Below are 24,350 nucleotides of genomic sequence, written 5' to 3' on the forward strand. Positions count from 1 at the left end.
CCTTCCCAAGACGTGTGAGGGGTGCGTGACACACGAAAGGGAAATGAAGAGGGACAAACTTCCATTACGAAATAAGTGGGTCACGGGGATGAAACGTGCAGCTTGGGGAACACAGTCAATTACAATGTCACGTCTTTGTATGCGGACAGATGGTAGCTAGACTACCACGCTGATCACTCTGAAATGTTCAGACCTAGTGAATCACTGTGCTGTGCACCTGGAAATGACACAGCCTCCTAGGTCAATTAAACTTCAAAAACGATCAAACAGACAATCAGAGTCACAGGAAAAGAGATCAGATTTGTGCTTACCAGAGGAGGGGGAAGTGGACGAAGGCAGTGAATTGAATGTACATTCATTACATGGAATGTAATGTACTAGGAATGTAATGTACAGCATGGCGAATGTAATCAACACTGCTGTATGTTACACATGAATGTTGTCAAGAGAGCAAATCCTAAGAGCTCTCACAAGGAAAAAATATTTTTCCCTTCTTCTTTTATGTTGTATCTATCAGAGATGATCACTAAACTTTGCTCATCTCAGGTTGTATGTAAGTCACATCATTGTGCTGTACACCTTACACTTACACAGCTCTGTATGTCAATTACATCGCACAAAAACTGGGAAAGAGGGGGAAAAAAAACAAAAACAAGACTGCCTTTGATTTCTGGATCCCAGAAAGCTGTGGCCACTGCACAGAGCAGGGGTGGCAAATGTCTCCTACAAAGGGTCACATAATAAATATTTTCAACTCTGGGATCGGGACAGTATCTGTAGCTACTACCCACTCTGCCCCCAGGGAAGAAAGTCTTGGGGAAAACAATGCGTGTGGCCATGTCCCAATAAAACTCGATTTTCAAAAACCGGCCACCAAGTAAATACTTTCCCCTGACACAGAACCTAATCAAAATCTCACTTCAGGCACTTCCTCTGTGATTAAGTTTTAACAAGTCATACCCTGATTTTTAAACAGCTTTCCAAGAGAAACAAAAAACAAATGAAACAATCAGAGAACTTCCCGCCTCAGTAATTTTTCGATGCCGGTTTCCCGGGAATGGTCAACAACACACTTCATCGGGGCAATGGGAGCTAGACTGTGCCGCTTAGATCCCCCCAAAGGGCAGCAGTGGCCTTCAGCCAAGGTCAGGCCCCAGCAATCGGCCAGTGGGGGCAGTTACAAGGGTGTCTAGACTGCAGTGGGGTCACCCGAGGCCCTGTGAGTCCCTCCCACCTGGCTTCCCCTCCCCCGAACCTGGCCTCTCCCTGCCTCTCCCACCCACACGTGCTGATCCTAAGAGCCCGTGCCCGGCAGCCCGAGCTTCCCCACCTCGGAAACCCAACCTGCGCAAGTGGGCTCGCCTTCTCAGGCGGCCCCCAACTCCGAGCTAAGCAGATGAAGAAAGCCAGGTGAATTCTGGATAGCATTTTCGGTGTTCCCTCCTAAGCTTCTATTTCACAGGCGTTTCTTCCCTAATTCAAGAGGCCACCACCATACAATTTGTACTTCACAATCAAGTGAGCTCCAGGGCCTCTCAAGGACTCCTCACTGTTCAAATGGGAAAGTCTGTGTGTTCCTAAGACTTCCTTCCATGAGGACAATGCCTAGGAAACTGTGCCGAGCTAAGGTGGAACTTCCCTGGTGGCGCAGCGGTTAAGAATCTGCCTGCCAATGCAGGGGACATGGGTTCGAGCCCTGGTCCGCAAAGATCCCACATGCCGCGGAGCAACTAAGCCCGCGAGCCACAACTACTGAAGCCTGTGCGCTCTGGAGCCCGCGTGCCGCAACTCCTGAGCCCACCCGCCACAACTACTGAAGCCCATGCGCTCTAGGGCCTGTGCTCCGCAACAAGAAAAGCCACCGCCATGAGAAGCCCACGCACCGCAACGAAGAGTAGCCCCTGCTCGCCGCAACCAGAGAAAAGCCCGCGCGCAGCAACGAAGACCCAACGCAGCCAAAATAAAATAAAATAAGGCAATAAAAATGACTTTAAGTAACCAAAGAAAATCTACTTTCAATAACTTATTTGCTGTTAGGTAGTGGAATATTATACAGCCGTAAAAAGGAAGGAAATTGTAATACACCCTACAAAATGGATGAACCTTGAGGACAGCACGCTCAGTGAAAAAAAGCCGGTCACAAAAGGACAAACACCACGTGACTCCACTTCTATGAGGTACAGGGGTCATCAAATTCACACATACAGAAAGCAGAACAGTGGTTGCCGGGGGTTGAGGAGGGGCGCAGGCAGCCGTTGCTTAATGGATACAGAGCTCACTTCCATGGCGGGAAAGAAGTTCCAGTGACTGGATGCGCAACAGTGGAAATGTCTGTCCATATAACCAACGGCCACTTTTTGCCACACGGTGTCCAGATACCATATGGTCCGAAAAACCCAAACTTCTGACCATCTGGCATTTTACACAAAACTTTGCCGACCCCTGAAAAAAATGAACCAAAATATCAAAAAAAAAAAATTTTAATGCACATGTAGGGTCAGTGACTAAATCCAGGCTAAAGGGATTATGGTAAACCTTTTCATTTTTGAAGTCACACTACAATTAATAAAGCAGTGATGAGATCTGAATTGTCCTTTTCCTCAAAGGGCCCCGTACAACTAATGTGTCTCTGGTCGTTTTTCCTCTCTTTCATTAAGAATAAACCACGGGGGCTTCCCTAGTGGCATAGCGGTTGAGAGTCCGCCTGCCAATGCAGGGGACATGGGTTCGTGCCCCGTTCCGGGAGGATCCCACATGCCGCGGAGCGGCTGGGCCCGTGAGCCATGGCCTCTGGGTCTGCGCGTCCGGAGCCTGTGCTCCGCAGTGGGAGAGGCCACAGCAGGGAGAGGCCCGCGTACCGCAAAAAAAAAAAAAGAAGAAGAAACCACGGTAGGGACCTTCCCTGGTGGTCCAGTGGTTAAGAATCCGCCTTCCAATGCAGGGGACACGGGTTTGAGCCCTGGTCGGGGAACTAAGATCCCACGTGCCGTGGGGCAACAAAGCCCAAGTGCTCTAGAGGCCACGCGCCACAACTAGAGAGCCCACGTGCTGCACCCAAGGCCCGATGCAGCCCCGGTATCTGAGGAAGCACGGAGGGCATCTTCAGAGGTGCTGGGTGGTGTGTTTCTCAGCTACAGTCATGCTTCAAAAGCCCAACCTATAGAAGTCACATATGACCCAGCAGTCCCCTCCTGGGTAGATGCCCAAAAAAAACCAAAAGCCCTAATTTGAAAATATACATGCGCCCCAATGTTCACAGCGGCATTATTTACAGTAGCCAAAATATGGAAGCAACCTATGTGTCATCAACAGATGAATGGAAAAAGATGTGGTATACATACAGTGGAATATTAGCCGTAAAAAGAATGAAATCTTGCCACGTGCAGCCACATGGGTGGACCTGGAAGCTATTATACCAAGCGAAGTAAGTGAGACAAAGACAAACACTGTACACTATCACTTATACGTGGAATCTAAAAAACCGAATGAATGTACATAACAAAAAAGAAACAGACTCATGGAGAACCAACTCGGGGTTCCCAGTGGCAAGCGGGAAGGGGGGAGGGGCAATGCAGGGGGAGGGGAGACAGGGGAACAAACCACTAGGTATAAAATAAATAAGCTACAGGGACACTGTCCAACACAGGGAACAGAGCCAATATTTTACAACTATAAGTGGAGGATAACCTTAAAAATTGTGAATCACTGTGTTGTACACCTGAAACTATATTCAACTATACCTCCATTAAAACCAACCAACGACGACCTCTTGCAGACCTCCCACCCAGCTTATCAACAGGGAAAGCCGCAGGGGAGAGGGAAGAGGGCCAGTGGGCGAGCGTGCAGGGGTCACTGACAAGCAAGACTTGCCCCCTCCTGGCCCATTTGAACTCCCACCCAACCTCCAGCTCTCAGCTTTCTCCTGGCTCAGCCCAGGGGGAGAGCCCGTCTACACCTCTAGAGCAGGGCAGCTCCAAGATCACCGGGTGCTGCCCTCTGGTACCCTGGTATGGCCTGTAAGCGCTTTTCCATACCTGTCTCCCCAACCGGCCTGTCACCTCCAGGAGGGCAAGAACCGACTCCCTCGTCTCCCTTGACATCACCAACAGCAGGCCCCCAGCCTGCACAGATTCAGCTACCAAAAGGATTTACTGAGGAAACTCACCACCTGCCCTATGGATGAAGAGAGCAAACACAGAATCACGCTGAAAGGAAGCCGCTTCGTCCCAGAACACATGTATGAACAAATCCATCATACGCGGACAAGGACACTTAGTTCAACGCATGTCAAGAAAATGAGAAGGCTTCCCTGGTGGCGCAGTGGTTGAGGGTCCGCCTACCGATCGAGGGGACACGGGTTCGTGCCCCGGTCCGGGAAGATCCCACATGCCGCGGAGCGGCTGGGCCCACGAGCCATGGCCGCTGAGTCTGCGCGTCCGGAGCCTGTGCTCCACAATGGGAGAGGCCACAACAGTGAGAGGCCCGCGTACCGCAAAAAAAAAAAAAAAAAAAATGAAAATGAGGAGAGACTGCTCTGAGAGAGAAACAGCTCTAAACACGTGCAGTGAGAAGCACACAGATCTACAGTCAACGCGTGTGTGGGCCAGAGGACCGCAGGCTACAGCCCGGGGGCCCGACGCAGCCCACTGCCTGTTTCAGACAGCCCACGAGCTAAGGATAGTTTTTACATTTTTTAAGTGGCTGGTGGGAGGAAAAAAATCAAAAGAGGAATAATCTTTCATGAGACATGAAAACCACATGAGATTCCAATTCCAGTGGCCATGAATGGAATGTGACTGGGGCAAGGCCACGCTCAGTTATCAGATGGGTCAGGGCTGAGGTCCCACTCCAGGCAGCGAGGAACGGAGCTGCCTGAGACGTGCGACTTCCAAGGCCAAACCAGGTACGACTCGGCCCTACACAGACAAACGTCAACCACCCATGAAGACAGAGATCCCGGGGCCAAGTCCAGGCCCCAGCACTGCCTGTGAGGGAGCCGGGCAGGCCCAGGGGGCAGGCTCTCCCTCCCCAGGCTCCACAGCCTCGCCAGGAAGGGACCAGGCCCGACAGCCGTCCACAGAATGGGGAAAACAGGGGCATCATCTATAAAAGCACATGGTCTCTTCTGCTACTTTTGTGTGCTTAGTTTGAGCTCATCTGCACCTCTCACCCCAAAATGAGCGGCGAGAAGTTCAGTAAAGCTCCCAGAGCCAGACCTCTGGTGAGAGCTGGCTGGACTCTACAAAGAGACTGTTCTCTCTCTCTCTCTCTCTCTGTGTGTGTTCTCGCTCTCTCTGTCTCTCTCTGTCTCTCTCTGTCTCTCTCTCTCTCTCACACACACACACACACACACACACACACACACACACACACGCCCTTCATTCTGAACCATGTTGCACTCGTTACTCTTATTTCTTCCACAGGAAACAGGACTAGAAGGAAAAACAAGGCAGGAATGTCCCCGCGCGCACTCACATCACTAAAGCCTTCAGCATTCAACCCTCTCAGGCAGAAGGAGGAAAAATAAAGCCAGAACAGCCTGCACTTCAAACAGGATTGGGCCTTGTTTTAACCCAAAATCTCTCTGGGAAAAATTATCTACCCCACGCGAACAAGGAAAAACACAAAGGGCGCGTGCACGCCAAAACTTTTGATTTACATAATGACTGTAACTGCAGCCTGGTTGGTATTGTTTTATGGGTCACATATACTTTAAAGACCGATACACGTTTATACTACAGACGAAATGGGTTATTTCCTCCTGCCCATAAGCAGCTCTCAGAACACAACCGAAGGCCAAACGACACTCGGGAGACTATATAGTTTTTCCGCTAAAATCCAGATAATTTCTTTTTGAGAAGCAAAATCTGTAACGTAAATCTCAGTGAAAACTGTCTCCTTATGAAGCAATTATACCCCACTTGGATACTCTCGGGAAGGCCTAGGAACAGGAGCTCAGGCTCACAGCACTCCCCACAGTATCTGCTGTTACAAGTTATAGTTATGTTTTCACTTTTCTCACTGGGAAATTTGTCCAAACACCTAGGAATGCAGGCTCCAAAAAAAAACATACATTCAAGTCAATAATTATGGATAATATCTCAAATACTCAAACCAAGTAAAGCTAAGTCTCTGCCCTCAAGTCTAAGAGGAATTTAAAAGGAATACACTTTGGGCTTCCCTGGTGGCGCAGTGGTTGAGAGTCCGCCTGCCGATGCAGGGGACACAGGTTCATGCCCCGGTCCGGGAAGATCCCACATGCCGCGGAGCAGCTGGGCCCGTGAGCAATGGCCGCTGAGCCTGCGCTCCGCAACGGAAGAGGCCACAACAGTGAGAGGCCCGCATACGGCAAAAAAAAAAAAAAAAAAAAGAATACACTTTAAGACAGGAATATAAGCGCATAAGCGGAATCGAGTATTATGGGTTTCACTGGAAGGGGAGTGAGGGGAGAGGAAAACGGACAGAAATCAAGAAACCTAGTAAATGCCAGGGTCTGGTCTCTAACCGACACCCTCCTCCCCCGTGTCCTGGACCACCCGCTGGGCCAAGTAAGCACTCCTCTAGAATATTCTAGTAGATGCCATCGGTCAACCCAGCTCGCTGCTGACTTCCTCCAAATCGTTCTCCACTGAGACGCCAAACCCCCCCCACCTGGCATTCCCCTCCGCCGACGCTGCCCGACACTCCAGGGTGAGAGCTAACTGCCTGACTCAGCTCACAGAGGCACGGCCAAGGAGCCCTAGCCAGGCCCTCTCTCCCTCTGCTCATCCACTCCTGGCCAACCTCAGGACCTTTGCATAAGCTGTTCCTTGGCTAGGCAACCCTTCCCACTCCACTCATCCCTCAGGTCCCATCTCAAACGCCCCCGCCCCTGTGACTAATGAAGACACAGACTTTCACCACTGCCTGGATTTCCTCGTGATACTCATCACTGCTGAGATCCTGTAATCTTTGTGTGCACATGCTGGCTTCTCTTCCCCCTCTCCGGTGGGGCTGTACACACCACGGCAACAAGAACCTCATCTGTTTTCCTCACCGCTGTGAATCCCGAGTACCTAGGGGAGCACTCGTCACACAGAGCTGACCAAGTACCTGTTGAATGAATGAATGAGTGGGTGAGAGGAAGAAGCCCCAGCTAAGCAAGCATTTTCAGTAGACGGGATATTAGTTGGGGGTAACAGAGCAGAGGGGTGCAGTCTCCGCAGCGTCAGAGGTGGAAAGTTTCACGTGGGTTCCGGGAAAGTCAGTCTCCCGACTTGGCTGGAATTTATGTGCAGGCCAAAGTTCAACAGGGTCAGTGAATCTGGATGGGTTCTGTGTGGGGAGGGGAAGCAACAACTTTATTTTCACTAACCTTTCACCTAACTCCATTAGAAACGTAGGCAGCAAGCCTTTGTGGAAACAGCAGACCCCCAAGATTCTCACCAATAGGAATTGCAGACATTTTCATAACAGGTTACAGATGCCTCAGACACTTTAAAATACTGCTGACACTCACCACTACTTGGAAATGATGGTAGCGGTTAAAGCCACTGCTAGATAGTGCTATTTAAAATGCTCAAAAAGCACCTATCAAAGAACTGAGGACTTCTCTGGTGACTCAGTGGTTAAGATCTGCCTGGCAATGCAGGGGATCCGGGTTCGAGCCCTGGTCCGGGAAGATCCCACATGTCGCGGAGCAACTAAGCCCGTGCGCCACAACTACTGAGCCTGCGCTCTAGAGCCCGCAAGCCACAACTACTCGGCCCGCGTGCCACAACTACTGAAGCCTGCATGCCTAGAGCCCGTGCTCCACAACATGAGAAGCCACCGCAAGGAGAAGCCCACGCACCGCAACGAAGAGTAGCCCCCGCTCGCCACAACTAGAGGAAGCCCACACGCAGAACGGAGACCCAGTGCAGCCAAAAAAAAAAAAAAAAAAGAATCGAAAGCAGGTCTCAAAGAGATGTTTGGACGCTCAGATTCATAGCAGCATTATTCCCAATAGCCAAAAGGTATAAGGGACCCAAATGTCCATCAACAGATGACCGGATGAACGAAATGGGGTCTATCCACAGTGGAATACGATTCAGCCTTAAAAATGAAGGAAATTCTGACACAGGCTACAACAGAGCTGAAACTGGAGAACATCAGGCCAAGTGAAATGAGCAGACCTAAAAGGACAAATGCCGTATGACTCCACTGATGGGCAGCACCTAGAACAGTCACGTTCACAGAGACCGAAAGCAGAGTAGCGGGGGCCAGGGGCTGAGGGTGCGGGCACGTGGAGTTAGTCTTGAATGGGGACAGACCTTCAGTCTGGGAAGACGAACAAGTTCCGGAGACGGATGGTGGTGACGGCTGCACAATAATGGGAAGGTACTAACGCCACTGAACTGTGCACCAGAAAATGGGTAAGATGACACATTTCCCATCAGGTATGTTTCACCACCATAAAGTAAGGAAGACGGCAGGAGGGTAACGGCACACAGGAATTTTGTTTATGCCAGTACTGGTAATTGCTTCCTTTGCTAACCTATCTAGCTTTGAATGCATTTGAAAATCCTACTCCGAGATGCCTCCGAGGCTTCGATGGACAGCTGAAGGGGGTCCATACGCAGAAAAGAAAGTTTAGGATCCTGGTGTCTGAGAAGGGGACAAACAAGGAAGCTGTTCAGAGCCTTGGGCGCAGGAGCGTGAAGTCAGTATCGCCCAGTGGGGACCCACCGCAGTGCCTCCCTGACACTAATGCTTGAACACTGGGGTTCTGCGGAGCCCCTCAGGCAGCTGGGGGACGCAGGGAGGGGGAACAGAGAGGGCAGGATGGGGCCGCGGCCCAGGGCCAGGGCCCCCGGGGAGGGCGCTGGCAGAGCCTGGGGGGTGGATGCCAGACTGCACGTGGTCCAGGAGAGTGTGGGCTGAGAGGGGCAAGGCAGGGGAGCGTGGAACTGTGCTCCTACGAAGTGTGATGAGGGAGAGACAGAAATAGAGCGAGAAGCTAGCGGATGAAGCAAAGGGTTTTGCTGCTGTTTCATAACGCTCTGCTTGTGTTTGCAGCGCTAGACTAAAGGCATTAGGGAGTCTGCAGAAGACAGAGGTGCGAGAGGTTTTGTTTCCTTACAAAGCCTACAGTTTTTAACAGATCCCAAACCACATGAATTCTTACTGAGCTCACAAAATTAAGCCCACGTTTTCAACATGTTCAGAACCCCCTGCTCACAGATGGAAACTCTGAGATGGCCTTTTCCTTTCTGAAGGCTAAATGTCAACAGACAGGAGGAGGGCTTGACGAGAGTTGATATTTAAAGATGCGAGGCCAGCAAGTGAGTTAAATGGAGGAGGTGTTTCTGGCGTGGAGGAGTTCTCCTGCCCTCCCTGAACCCAAGGAGATCAAGCCATCTCCCCAGTGCTTGTCATTAGAGACGGCCCTCAGTGATCTATTAGCGAAGAATTAGCAAAAGGCTGCCGGGGCCGATCACTTTCCCAGGCTCAGCAGAAAAAACGCATAGTCCCAAACTTCCTGTAGTTTACAGCATAATTAATGAGTAAGAAGAAATACCAGTAGAAGCAAGTAAAATATAGTTAGCCCAGCTTTGGTTCACGGGGGCCGTGAGTACCTAGACGTTTCCTCCTACGAGTCCTCTGCCCTCACCCTGCCCCGGCCACTTCCCCGCCAGCCACTTCCAGCCTTACCCAAGCCACGGCCCCTGGAGGCTCTGCTGACAGACCATCCCACTCACACATTTACATAAGCCCTCGTGGGCTTCCCTGGTGGCTCAGGGGTTGAGAATCCGCCTGCCACTGCAGGGGACACGGGTTCAAGGCCTGGTCTGGAAAGATTCCACATGCCGTGGAGCAACTAAGCCCGTGCGCCACACCTACTGAGCCCGCGTGCCACAACTACTGAAGCCCGCATGCCTAGAGCCCGTGCTCCGCAGCAAGAGAAGCCACCGCAGTCAGAAGCCCATGCGCCGCAATGAAGAGTAGCCCCTGCTCGCCGCAACTAGAGAAAGCCCGCGTGCAGCAACAAAGACCTAACGCAGCCAAAAATAAATAAAATAAATAAATTTATTAAATAAAAAAATAGATAAATAAGCCCTCCTCGTCTTGCCCTCTCATTGGAAGCCCAGACGATCCGCAGGCACACACGGCCAGTGGCTCTCACACCGGACAGTGTGGACGCAGAACACCTCACCAGGGCAGAGGGCCGCAGTGGAGAGTGCTCGGTGAGACCGTCTCCAAGCGATCCTTTGCAGTCTGCCCTGGTTTATGCTTCAACCCATCGATTTTTTTTTTAATTTATTTATTTTTGGCTGCGTTGGGTCTTCCCTTAGCTGCTCTGCGGCACGTGGGGTCTTCCGGGACCAGGGCTCAAACCCGTGCCCCCTGCACTGGCGGGCAGTCCCAACCACTGCACCACCAGGGAAGCCCCATCCATGGCATTTTAGAAACCAAACCAATGAGTTCCAATAACCTCTTACACAGAAAGCCTTGCCTAGGGTAGACTAAAGAGGGCGCCTACGATTCCAGGTAGGGTTGGTGATAGAGAGGGGGTGAGGCAGGAAGAAGACGCCAAGCTCCCAGCCCAAGCTCACACCCTCTGCACCCAAGGACAGTCTGAACGCCGAATCTGTCTCGTGCATCAGCTGATCCTACGAGCGCTGGCTGCCCTCGAGTCAGGACCCCCTGTTCTCTTAGAAAACCAAGACCTTCGTCTTGGTAAAACTCTTAAGAGGAATCACCTTCTTTTCTAGGCACTTACTACCTTCTCATCTGTCCCGAAAGCCACGTCCCCACTACTCCTCTTCCAAGGCAAAGAACTACAGCCCCCGTCCTTGATCGCACCTCCGGAACCTCTCACTTCCTGTTAGCTTTCAAACACCACATCTTCCCCCACTAAAAACCCCTTCCCCCATACTGGCTTCCTTCCCAAAGGCTCTTCTCCCCTGACCTTTGAGGTTGGACCTCTCCCCCCGAGACATGTGTACCCACTGCCTCCAGCCTTTCACCCGTCGTCGCACATATGCCGTCTTCAGCTGCAGACTCACTGCTCCTACCCTGAAAACCACACCTGGATTCTCACACGTCACCCCCAGCCTCTGGGCGCCAAATCCCACCTCAGCAGCCCCGACCACCCTGCTTCTCTGCTTCCTCCTCCCACCTCCTCTGAGCGCGTGGGCTCCTACGGACACACGCCTTCACGGCTCTCCTCCACGGAGGGTTCCACCCCATGTCTGCCCCTGGTTCCAGGCCATTTCACCAGCTCTCAGCTGATGGCATCCCAACCTCCACGCTCCAGGGCACTCCCGACACCTCTACTACACGTGAAATCCAGTTCTGCCATTGTGTTCCCCAGCTAAACCACAGGGCCTCTGGGAGTCTAATATTTGTTCTACTTATTCTGGAACAGGAGGCCCTCGATAAAACAGCTAACAAACCCAGTCCAGCCGTTCTCTATAAAGGTGGGATCTGTCCTGTTCCAGGCTCCCGTACACATATTCCAGCTGGTGGGATGTAAAGGGAAGGTGTGCAGAGAGAATATTTAGAGAAGCAAGAAATGGAAAGCAGGGACAGACCCAGGAAGATTACAGTAACCGGCCCCACCCACCGTCTCCCACACTCGCTGAAGAACACCGAGTCCCGGGAGCCTCTGCTGCTAACCAGAGACATCCCAGGCCAAGGAGATCAAAGGGCCATGTGCCCAGCTCCTCCTTAAGTTATTTTTAGATCTTACCAGAGGAGGACAAGAGAAACCGGAGAATTTCCACTCTACCACTGTTCTGGCAGCTTTCAAAGTAGGTTAACAGGAAAAATGATCTGGGCTGTCACTGCTGCTTTTAAATTCTGGCTAATTTTAACCCTTCTCCCAACCCGCTCTCCCTGCCACTCCCAACCAGAAGACGTAGATGCCTCCACCACACTGTCCTAAGGGTCTGACAAATCGAGAAAGAAAACACAAGAACCGCGAAGGAAAGAAGCCGCCCTGGACACCACAGCTAATGGAACGCTCTGGCTTGCCACCATGCACATCAGAACGAGACAAGTGTCAAGAAGAAATCTTGATAGCAGAGCGGCCTCCAAATTACAGATGGGATACTGTCCAAGGCTTCATGGGTTTCGCACTCAGAAATGTTTTTCTCCTAGAAACAATGCTATAAAACTATGACCAAGCTCCCAGCCAGTCTCGAATGGCCTTGTAAAGCCTGCAAACGTAACTGAAATGTAAACTGGCCACAAAAAACGTCCAAGGAGCACACCATGGCGTGGCGATCGGACACTTCAGTGCCGAGCATCTGAATCACCGGGCTGCTTCTGGGGGAAGTGGGGTTGCCCCCATGTATGGGGTACCAGCTACTACGGGCAAGACGGGAATGAGTGACATTTCATCTTCCCCACGTGCGTTCACCGTTGTCTAGGCTTCAAGAGAAGCAACCATCAAAAACACAGGTGAGGGCTTCCCTGGTGGCGCAGTGGTTGGGAGTCCGCCTGCCAATGCAGGGGACACGGGCTCGTGCCCCGGTCCGGGAGGATCCCACGTGCCGCGGAGCAGCTGGGCCCGTGAGCCATGGCCGCTGAGCCTGCGCGTCTGGAGCCTGTGCCCCGCAACGGGAGAGGCCACAGCAGTGAGAGGCCCGCGTACCGCAAAAAAAAAAAAAAAAAAAAAAAAAAAACAAGCAGGTAAAAAGGGAAGAAATGGGTCACCCCCCTTAGTACGTTACGCCAAGCCTTCCGCAGAAGGCACTAGAACGTAGTTAGCACCAGGGCACAGGAAGAAGACTGTGCGAGCCAAATGCCAGTGGTACCACTTCCCAGCTGTGGGCCCTGCCGCGCCGTACAATTCCGCTCTGAGAAGCCAAGGCGTTTGGCTGTCAGCCAGGCCTATGGTGGGCAGGGCATCTTCCTTTGTCCACCAATCCCGCCAGCCTCTGGGTGACTGAGGTGGGGAAGCAGAAAAAGCAGGACATGAACACAGGTCTCTTCTGGATGACCCAACTTCCCCTCTTCTCCCACCAAGCACAGGAGCACCCTGTACCCCCCCCTTTTATGCTACAGCCCTGCTCTGCTGGGACAGAGCCAGCACCGATCCCTTCCAATCCTGTGGCAGAAATGACTGGTAGAGTTTAATGTACTACCTCTCCTGGGACTCCCGGGATTTTAATTGGAACAAAGTTTCATGTCGAACAAATGACTCTCTAATTGTGGAATACCAGGCTCCGGCAAGCAAGGTTAGATGGGAATAGGGTGCAAATGAGGATCAGATCAGGAGAGAGGAGGAAGTGCGGGTCACACCAGGGAGGTGGTATGGGCCTCAGAACAGGCAGGGATCACACGCTGGTTCCGGAAAGGGCCAGAGAGTCAATACTTCAGGCTTCCAGGGGCCAGAGGGTCTCTGTTGCAACAGCCTGTGTAGGGAATAAGCAACCACAGACAGTATCTAAATGAGTGGGTGTGGCTGGGTTCCAAGAAAACTTTGAATTTCATATCATTTTCATGTGTCACAGAACAGTATTCTTTTTTTGGCTGTTTAAAAATACAAAGCCATTCTTAGCTCGCAGGCTGTACAAAAACAGGTGGCAGGCCAAGTCTGGCCCCTGCCTTCAAGGAAGCCTATCTCAAGCTTTGCCTCAGAAGATGCTTTTGGAATCGGACACCGTCATTCTTCCAGGGCTCCCACGTACACAACCCTGGCGTCTAGCCACCGGCCCGTACCCCACGACTCCCGAGTGTCCCTGCGGAGTCCTAAGACTGAAGAGTGTAATGCATTCAGGGTAAAAAACCTTCCACTGTTGAGAAGCACGGGGCTGCCCTGGGAGAGAGGGTGGGCTCTGAAGTCCCAGTTCCAAGGGGTAGACCCGGTACATCACTGCCCTGACCTCAGTTTCCCCACTTGCAAAACAGGAAGAGCCTTTCTGGGTTTGGATTTGTTGTGCAGGCTCAAAACCAGCTACAGAAAGTACCCAGGACACTGCCCTGCGGTCAGCGGGCACCCAAAAAGTCACAGGTCCAACAGAACGATTTTTATCCTTATCTCCCGCCCTCTCCCCCACCCCACCCCCGCCTCGAGGCTCAATTACATCCCTATTCAAGCCCCAAAGTTCAGGTTCAGGTGTCAACCTAAGGATGTGACCCTGGCACTGAGAATGAACCAGGTACACGTGAATGAAGCCACAGTCCAAACAGCAGAGGTCAAAGGCAGGACAGGCCACTCAGGTTTCAACATGCAGGAAGTCACACAGAAATCCCCTCCCCGCAGATTAAACTCTCAAACACACAAAGGAGCGCTGGTTCCACCAGGGGGGCCCTTCGTCCGGCTCTCCTGGGCCACTTCCTCGTACACGCTCTGCATCCAGGAATCTCAGTCCCTAGCCTCTATCTTCAGCTCTCCCTCACCACTGAATATAGCATGCACAGCCTGCAACAAAGACATGTTACCACGTGCAGCAACAAAATAGCAAAAGATAGCTGTTGAGACGACGTTTCTTTAGGAGACTAAGTGCTCATGGTTTTTTAACCTGACCGGCAATTTCAGTCATTCCGCGACTAGCTTAAGCACCCGGCCAATTCTACAAAGCTCATGGCAAAATCGCTGAGTGTCAGAAAATATTAAATGACCACCTGGATGTGCTTTTTATCGAGCTCTGTTTATGAATGGAGAAATAGTTCACATTACTTAGAGCGATGCGCTTCTAATCATCTCCAAGCAAGATTCCCTGGAGAGCAACACAGAGCGAGGTCATTCATCTGCAGCACCTGCACTGTATACATTTCCCTTGCTCAAGGAAGGAAAACCACCTATGTCAGTTTCAACCAAGGTGAAAAGAGTGACTTGAGATACTACTGTTTTCAAAATTTCCTTACCTCTCAATAGTCAGAAGGACGCATTACAAGTCTGCCCTTTTGCTATCTCCATCTTTGTCTCTATGTTGGCCCTTGAGAAAGGGTGGGCCGCTGTACGTTGGCTGTATTTTCCCTCCCGTATATATGCATTCTTCTAACAAAACGCGGCCATCCGGCCACGCCACAACCCCATCTCACGCTTTCTCTTGGTTGGTTGGTTGGTTGTTGTTTGGGGTAGGGGAAGAGGCTAAGGAGAGTGAGAAAAGGGAAAATATATAACAGAGAGGACAGCGCCCCACTTCCTCTGATATCAGCCACACTGCCCGCTCACCTCGGACGCCTGGTTCTTGGCTCTGCCGGAGCAGAGACAACAGGCAGGGACACGTTCTCCGGAACTGATCACTCTGAAACTGCTCTCCCCGCGCGCAAAGTGACACCATGTCCACGCACGAGGAGCTTCTACCACCACGTGAGACCACGTGACATATTTTCAGAGCGAGCTTCAAAGTATGAAAGCGGATCCGAACCCTTTGTATAAGAGCTTTATTGAGATACAGATCACATACCACACAATTCACCCATCGGAAGTATACAGTTCAGTTGCTTTCAGTATATTCACAGAGCTGTGTAACCCTGATGAGTACAATCAGCCTTGGAACATGTGCATTATATCTCCCCAGAAGCAGCCCCGGACCCCCTCCTTCAGCAGTCACTACCCAAAGCCCCGGTCCTAGGCAACCACTCATCTACTTTCTGGCGATGCAAACCCTTTTTTGTTCAGCCCGCAAGCCTCTGCTGTAAGTGTCTGACAGGCTCCCTGGTACCAATGGCCCTCGCAGCTCACTTCCCAGTCTTATCACATCTCAGGGGCGCGAGCCAGTACAGCAGCCTGGCTCCGGTTTCCATAAGCCGCCGCGGCTTCTGCAATTTCATTCCACGCCTCACTCACAGGAGCTTCTCAAGGCCCAGACTGCAAGCTACTGTCCTGACTTCCCGAGCAGCAGCTCGCGCAGAACCCCCAGGAGGGCAACACGCCGTAACGTGGCTCTCGAGATGAAGCGCTGCCACCCCCCCCCCCCCACCAACAGAGTCACACCACTCAGCGGTGTCTCACGACTACCATTAACCATTTCCAACTCGTCGCCTTCACGGCAAGAGAGGTGGGAAAGAAAAACCACCCGGCCACATTCCACGCAGAGGGAGATTCACGTCCATTACACGCTTAGGTCACGCCTCCACTTTCCTAGCCAGACATGCGGCAAACCATCCAAACGGAAGAGAAGAAAGAAATCAGACATGCGGCAAACCATCCAAACGGAAGAGAAGAAAGAAATTCCAAAGTGAGGTCTAAGTGGGGTGGATAACACCAAACACAATAACTACCGTCACCGAAGGGGAGAAAAGAGGTTGTCCCATCCGTCTACAAAACAAGGCGTATGGGAACTGATTAAGTAACTGAATCCGGGGCCGGTGATTTCGGGCTGTGATGGACGAGCTGGGGGGCTTTCCTCCCCATTATATTCTCCATCAGTCTGCCTGGAGCTTGAAGGGGAAATGGTTTCTCTCATCTGAGCACTGCAAACAAAAGGAGCATGCCCCACATGGGGCTCAGGCACCGCCTGCACCTGGATTTTAACCACCCAAAGCACCCTCTTGCCTTCCGGGGGGGCTGTTGCCACCTGCCCCGTCCACTTCGGCCGCCAAGAAAGTCAAGGGGCTCTTTCACGGGTGCTTGTCTAACAGCCTCAACTCATTCCGTCCCCTTCTGCTCCATTCATGCTCCACTGGAGTTTTGCGAGAGAAGATATTACTCATGCTTAACTTTAAGTCATAAATGAGTACAAGCAGACAATGGTGAACTCCCAGTAATGACTGTGGATGACGTAACCATACTGCGCCGCACTGATGTCCTGGTTTTGCTGCTGCTCTAAGCTTATGTGAGACGTCACCATTGGAGGAACCTGGCTGACAGCACACAGGACCTCTCGGCGCTCTCTCTGCAACTTCTTGTGGTCTATAATCAACCAAAATAAATCGTTTTCAATGAAAATTACCGAAATAAATTTAAAAAAAAATCAAACACAGTCTCTGTCACTGGTCCTCTGGAGAACTAAAAAGCGGCAAACCCAAAGGAAGCCAACGAATCCTCAGAAGGTCTTCCTGGTCGTTAAAAACTCAGTGCCACAGACACAGGCACTGAACCAGGAGAAAAATCTCTTTCTGTAACTAGCAAGAAAAAAGGTCTCCTACTGCCTTAAAATGTAATATCCTGCAAGTACTTGACGTGAACATTCTGAAAATGAAATTAAGAAAATATCATTCACAAAAGCATCAAAAAGAATACACCCGAAACTCTAAAACATAAAGCACGGACCAGTGCCAACATTACAACTCAACCTCCACTAAGCCTGACGTTCCATAATGCTGAGTCATGCTCAGCTCCCTTCCCGGCAAGGCTCTGCAGGAATTAAGTTGGTCTTCCATCAGCATCAAAAGCTAACAGGTGGGCTTCCCTGGTGGCGCAGTGGTTGAGAGTCCGCCTGCCGATGCAGGGGACACGGGGTCGTGCCCCGGTCCGGGAGGATCCCACGTGCCGCGGAGCGTCTGGGCCCATGAGCCATGGTCGCTGAGCCTGCGCGTCCGGAGCCTGTGCTCCGCAACGGGAGAGGCCACGGCAGTGAGCGGCCTGCGTACCGCAGAAAAGAAAAAAAAAAAAGCTAACAGGTGACACCAGGACCACATCCAGTTGCTACAATGCACGGTATTAAAAATGAGTGATCATTAAGAGGCACACACCCACCCAGTCATTCACCCATCTAGTCTCTCAGTCATGAATGTATAAGCGATAGGGAAAAGCAGCCACTGGCAGCTGGGAGCCGGCCTGGCACTCACGGCTAGGCTGCAGCCTTCTCCTGCTGGAACGGAAACAATTCAGAGACCACTCATCTCAGACAGGGACCCGATTCCATAAACCCTGCCCAACTCTTTCAAGGTCTTCTTAGCACCCTGTGACTGAGATGTCCCACGGTCCCCTCAATGCGATGCAAGGTCCACAAACCCAACCTCATCCAACTACAGCTTTGTGTGTTCCTGGAGACTATTTGGCTGAAGGACATTGTACCTAGGAATGCAGGTGAGGACAAATGCCTTTTAAAGAATGAGTCTCAGCATACAGATGGCCAACAGGCACATGAAAAGATGCTCAACATCACTAATTATCAGGGAAATGCAAATCAAAACTACAGTGAGGTATCACCTCACACCGGTCAGAATGGCCAGCATCAAAAAGTCTACAAACAATAAATGCTGGAGAGGGTGTGGAGAAAAGGGAACCCTCCTACACTGTTGGCGGGAATATAAGTTGGTGCAGCCACTACGGAAAAGAGAATGGAAGTTCCTCAAAAAACTAAAAATAGAGTTGCCGTATGACCCTGCAATCCCACTCCTGGGTATATATCTGGAGAAAACTATAATTTGAAAAGATACACGCACCCCAATGCTCACAGCAGCACACTTCACAATAGCTAAGACAGGGAAACTACTGAAATAACCATCAACAGATGAAGGGATAAAGAAAATGTGGTGCATATATATATATATACATACATACATACATACATATATATATATGTATATATATATATACACACGACGGAATACTACTCAGCCACAAAGAAGAATAAAATAATACCATTTGCAGCAATAGGGATGGACTCAGCGATTTTCAAACAGTTAAGTCAGAAAGTGAAAGACAAATACCATACGAAGTCTAAAATATGACACAAATGAACATATCTACTAAACAGAAACAGACTCACAGGCATAAAGAACAGACTTGTGGTTGCCAAGGCGGGGTGGGGGAGGGATGGGGGCAGGGATGGATTGGGAGTTTGGGATTAGCAGATGCAAACTAGTACATACAGAGGATGGATAAACAAGGTCCTACTGTAGAGCACAGGGAACTCTATTCAACATCCTGTGATAAACCATCATGGAAAAGAAAATGAAAAAGAATATGTGTGTGTGTGTGTATACATATAAATATATATAAAAAACTGAATCACTTTGCTGTACACCTGAAACTAACACAACATTGTAAATGACCTATACTTCAATTAGAAAGTCTCACACTTTATCTCACCTGAAACAGACAAGATGAAACCGCTTACAGGACTTATCTATATGAATTGCAAATCACAACAAAGCACTTTCCTTTCAATTTTTAAAAACTGACTCTACCACCATTGGAAGCCACCCATCCTTTACCACTTAGGTATTTTTAATGAAACGAACTGCGTGTATTTGGTTTTAAGACCAAGTTGAGAAATTATTAACTTGACACAGTGGTGGTTACATGTTCCACCAAGCGGCACGGAATATTCCCATCACTGCAGAAGCTGTCATTGTAAATCTGCCGTTTGTTCTTAAAACACCTACTCAATGACGGAGCTCCAGCGTCCAGCACCCACAACACCTGAAGGCAAAGGAAGGAGCTGCTCAGAAAAGCTTGTGTTCACAGATTAAAACAACCTGAAACATACACACAAACGCAGCACCTCCTCATACTACCTCGATTCTCTTCCTAGCATCATTTGGGGGAGGGGCTGTCCTGATAAAACCAAGCATCATCCGGGAGTCCGGACACCACGGACGGGCTTCCATGGTGGGTCCAAACATGTTTCGGATGAGGTACAGTGGATTTTTCTCAACAAGCGATTTAAGGCACAGATGTTATCCTCATCTTAAACGATATCATTATACCTTGAAAAGATTCTGTTGGGTTAGACCATTAGACTCTGCCGGTACTTGACGACTTTTGATCTGAAATGGGAATGCCGCTCCTTTCAACCTAATATGGGTGCAAAATAATTCTTTAATATATAAAACCAAAGTCCAAAATTTGGTTTACACCTGTGCCAGCGTGGAGATGCAAAGTTCTTCCTTTCAAGAAAGAAAGAACCTGCCCATCCTCCATGGCTCTGTTCTGAGCAGCCCCACGACTGAACAAGGCCATTTCTCTCTACCCATCAGGCAATCTCCACTCCAGAGCTCACGGTGGGGGGGCGGGGGGGCCTGGCTCAAACTTTATCAGATACGCGTTGAGGTCCTGAGGCTTTCCTTACTCAGTCCCGTCCCCCATTTATCTCTCACAGGTCTTTGTCCCTCATTAAAACACTTGAACCTCTCACTGCATCTCCAGAGGGACCAGAGGACACAACTATCGAGGCTGGCCAAAAGGTTCGTTCGGATTTTTCCGAAACCCGAACTTTGGGGCCAACCCAATGTTACAACGCTGACTGCTTTCAGGCCGTTAAAGTCCCTGAAAATAGACACCTGTGTATGTGTGTATCTAATACCCGGGGACACACACTGTGTATACACACAGAGTCAATTTTCATGATTTGAGGATACGGTATTCGTGCATTTGCCTACCTGCTAAATCTATCTGTAGCCCCAGATCCAGACCTGAGGTGGTGTGGTCACTTAAGGACCAAGCACGGGGTGAAAAGGTCGAGCCGCTGGTGCACACGTTCCCAGCTCAGGTGGAATGAGGCCTCGTGCTACCTTCCTGTTTCAGCTCCCAGGCCGTAAGCCAGTGTGCTCTCCGTGGGCTATTTACTGCCACGTGTTTTGCATTTCTGTGCTTTTGTTGGTGACATCTCTGCTTAGAACAGCCCCCAAGCACGGTGCTGCAGCGCTGTCTGGTGTTCCGAAGGGCAAGACGGCTGTGCTGTGCGGTAGGGAGGGAACACGTGTGTTGGAGAAGCTTGGTTCAGGCATGAGCTACAGGGCTGCTGACCGCGACTTCAACATGGATGAATCAACAGTATACAGTTAATAAGGCGTCTTTAAGCAGAAACACACGTAAAACAAGGTTATGCAGTGATTGGTTGATGAAAATAACGTGGCCAGAGGCCTGCAGGAACCGAACCCTCTGTTTCCCCTAGAAGCAAAGCTTCGATGAGGTCTCAGCAACTGTACACGTTCAACTACCGTGAATAAGGAAAATCGACCATACACGTAAGCCACATAAAGATGTAGCCATCACTAATCTCCACTCGACCTAAAAAAAACCCTAAAACCATTCTTCTGTGTCTTCCTATTGCACAGACATCCCTGTATGGAATGACACGGTGGCCCCTCCCACGCTCAGCTTTTCCCCTGTGCTCATCCCTTTATGATCTCTTCACTACATCAGGGCAAAAGCTAAGCGACTTCACGTGTAGGCCCTCTGCCCACAGCCCTTCTGTACAGGCGAAGTTTGGTTCCAACACACAACAAGGGCAGCTGCGAATGGAAAAAGCCGGAGCCAAAGAGAATGAAATGACAGACGATGGGAAGCGAAGATAAACCCCTGCCCTCTCTCTGGAGCGCATCCGCCCTAGCAGGCATCCCTGCAGCCCCCTTCCATTGGCACGGCTCCACCTTGCTTGGGAGGAGCTCTCAGAGAAGCTCTGGACCCCGTCTGCACTTCTGAAGTGAGAAACGGACGGCAAAGACACAGTACTCAGGGCAAGAAGCCAACGCCGGTTACAAAACACGGTGTGTTAACTCTTTTTTCCTCTTTTATAACTCCCCTAAGAACAGATGTAATAATGTTTCCAAGAAAGCAAACCAGCAGAAAAAGAGGGCTAAAGGTAGAAACTTCTTCCGTAATGTAAGCCATCCTAGCAGTGAACCAGTTTAACATGGCTGCTTTCCTGGAGAATTGTTCTGACCCAAATTCTGAAGGGACCAAACACAGCAACCAGGAAGGGAATCTTCTTAAAAGGCACCAAAGCCTATTTAAACAAATCTGCAAAAGATTACTGATTTTTCAATGAAGATTCTCAAGCTATACATTTTAATATAAAATTAACTACGGCTTTTTTGTTTGTTTGTTTTGCTTTGTTTTTTGTTTGTCTGGTCGGTTTGGGTTTTACACCAAATAGCCTACGACCTGATCACCCAAGGACTTTTCAGAGAAAAAAGCAGAAAAGAAAATCCCTCCATATGTGATGCTTGTCACATGCGGTACAAGCTTGTATATCCTCCAAAGAAAGCTTAGATAATGAGATAAAGGTAACCGTATTCCTCACTTCTATTCAGACTAAGTGTCTGAACTTGATTTTCTCCAACAGGGTCCAAACTGGCCTTTAGTTAAGTCACATCCACCTGACTAGATAATCAAGAAATGCTCTCAGACCTCAATTCTAAGACAACCCCACAGAATGGAATCTGCTGGAAGGTGGGCCTTTCCTGACTCCTGTTCAAGGCAGCTTAGTCATTGAAAGTTCCAGGGAACATAATTATTACAGCGCATTCCCTAACAGGTGACAAGAGAACATTCCAAAGACAGCTTTCTGGTCACTGGGTTTCACCATACACAGTTCTTACCGCTGCGAGTGATAGAGCAACCCCCCATAACACCAGTAACTCAGACTAGGGGCTGAGGACAGTCTTGAAAACGGAACCATCACGTTGTGTGCTGGAACCTCTTGGAGAGCATGTGGCCCAAGCGATCAGCTGACAGAAGAGAAACGATGATTCCTTTATTCTCTTGGGGCCAGTGTCAAGTGGGTGGTTAATGATAGCATTAGGCCTAAAATTCAATCCTTCTGCTCCTATTCAAGGGCTCTTTCCAGGGAAACGTCAGTCTTGGTATTGGACCAAAAAAAAAAAAAAAAGAATTATAACCTACAGTTATATAGGTCTTCTTTGATTTAATGCAGTTAATCTTGGATAAGGTCAGGAACTGACTTGCGTTGGCTCAAATAACCCCAATTTCCAATCAGGAGGACCCACCTAGTTGTAAAAGTCTTCACTCTCCATTATACGTGTTCCACAGGCAGACCGTGAGCGCAGGTACCCTGTGAGAAGTCAGATGCCAGGAAGGTCATGGGCAACTCTCCACTGATAAATTACACAATCATCAAAGGAACGTGGAGACGGCTTGTAACGCCAGTTCCCAGTTCTTTAAACCACAGTGAAGTGAGAGGAGAAATACCATCTCCATCAAGCATAAAGAGTTCCTAGAGAGCGTTCTGGAAAGCTGAATGAGACACTGCCCCGTGGCACCGATAAGAAGGCTGGAAGTAAATGACCACTGGAATCTCCCTCAATCACACTGTCTGAGTCACAGGTCACAAACTCAGCCTATTGCCAAAAGTTTACTGTTTGTCCTCGAAAGCACATCTTCTAACATATTCCCTGCGTTCCCCACGGCTTCATCCGGCCGCTCCTCTCCCCTTCGCGCACGCACACACCCACCCGCCCCCAATCTCAACAACACTCTACTCCGTAAGCGACAGTAACATGAATCACGTTCTGCTGTGAGACAAGAATCGGTGCTCAGAACGTCTTGCTACAGGCACGCCCAACAGAAAGGAAAGTTCCGTTTCCTCCTAAGTGCCGTTCAGCTCAACTTGTTCGCCATGAGTAACAGTCCAGGTGCCTCTTGAGGGGAGGGGGGTGTCGGGTCTAACAAGGTGAGGGTCCCTTTCCCCAAACCTGACTCCAGTTTCCTAACCACTAAGTTCCAAGGGATGGGCTCATTTTCATGTAAGTTGTATTTTAGACAGAAGGACAGCTGGAAAATTTGCCAAGGTCGGTAGCATAACGTGACATTGCTAGACCTGCATGTGGAAATGCGGCAGCTCAGGGCCTTTCTCATTTTGTAGTTCACATAATTTTCGTTTAGTTCACATACTTCTATTTCATCTCCTCCTTTACTCCATGCGACCTCCTAGGTCACCTGCTTTGTCAGACACACCAACTTGGTGCCCTCACAGCCCAGGAGGTGACAGGGCAGCCAACAAGGTGGTAGAGAAGAACTGACACCTCAAAGGCACAGAGGACAGATGGTGGTGGCCAGAGGCGGCGGGAGAGGGGATGTGGGTGAAGAGCATCAAAGGTGCAGACTTCCAGCCGTAAAATACGTTAAGTCCCGGGACTTCCCTGGCGGTCCAGTGGCTAGGACTCCGCACTCCCAATGCAGGGGGCCCGGGTTCCATCCCTGGTCTGGGAACTAGATCCCACATGCCACAGCGGAAGATCCCGCAAGTGCGACTGAGATCCAGCGCAGCCAAATAAATACATACATACATACATACATACATAATACACGCATACATACATGCATACATAAGTAAGTCCGGGGGATTCAACGTAATACATGACTGTAGTTAACAATACTGGAGAGTATATCTGAACGTTGCTAAGAGAATAAATCTTAAAAGTTCTCATCACGGGACTTCCCTGGTGGCGCAGTGGTTAAGAATCTGCCTGCCAATGCAGGGGACACGGGTTTGAGCCCTGGTCCAGGAAGATCCCACATGTATCCCATGGACGGAGCAACTAAGCCCGTATGCCACAACTACTGAGGCCGTGTGCCACAACTACTGAAGCCCACGTACCTAGAGCCCATGCTCCGCAACAAGAGAAGCCACCGCAATGAGAAGCCCACGCACCGCAACAAAGAGTAGCCCCCGCTCATCGCAACTAGAGAAAGCCCGCGTGCAGCAACGAAGACCCAACGTGGCCAAAAATAAATA

The 24,350-nt window shown here is 50.1% G+C and overlaps 1 protein-coding gene across 13 annotated transcripts in view; it reads right to left on the reverse strand.

Annotated features, from left to right (window-relative positions):
- LOC101330847 (transducin beta like 1 X-linked) overlaps positions 1-24,350 on the reverse strand; it is a 225,313-nt gene that overhangs the window by 178,837 nt on the left and 22,126 nt on the right. The window lies entirely within an intron of this gene.

The sequence above is a fragment of the Tursiops truncatus genome, chromosome Y, assembly GCF_011762595.2.
Source record: "Tursiops truncatus isolate mTurTru1 chromosome Y, mTurTru1.mat.Y, whole genome shotgun sequence".
NCBI classification, from domain to species: domain Eukaryota; kingdom Metazoa; phylum Chordata; class Mammalia; order Artiodactyla; family Delphinidae; genus Tursiops; species Tursiops truncatus.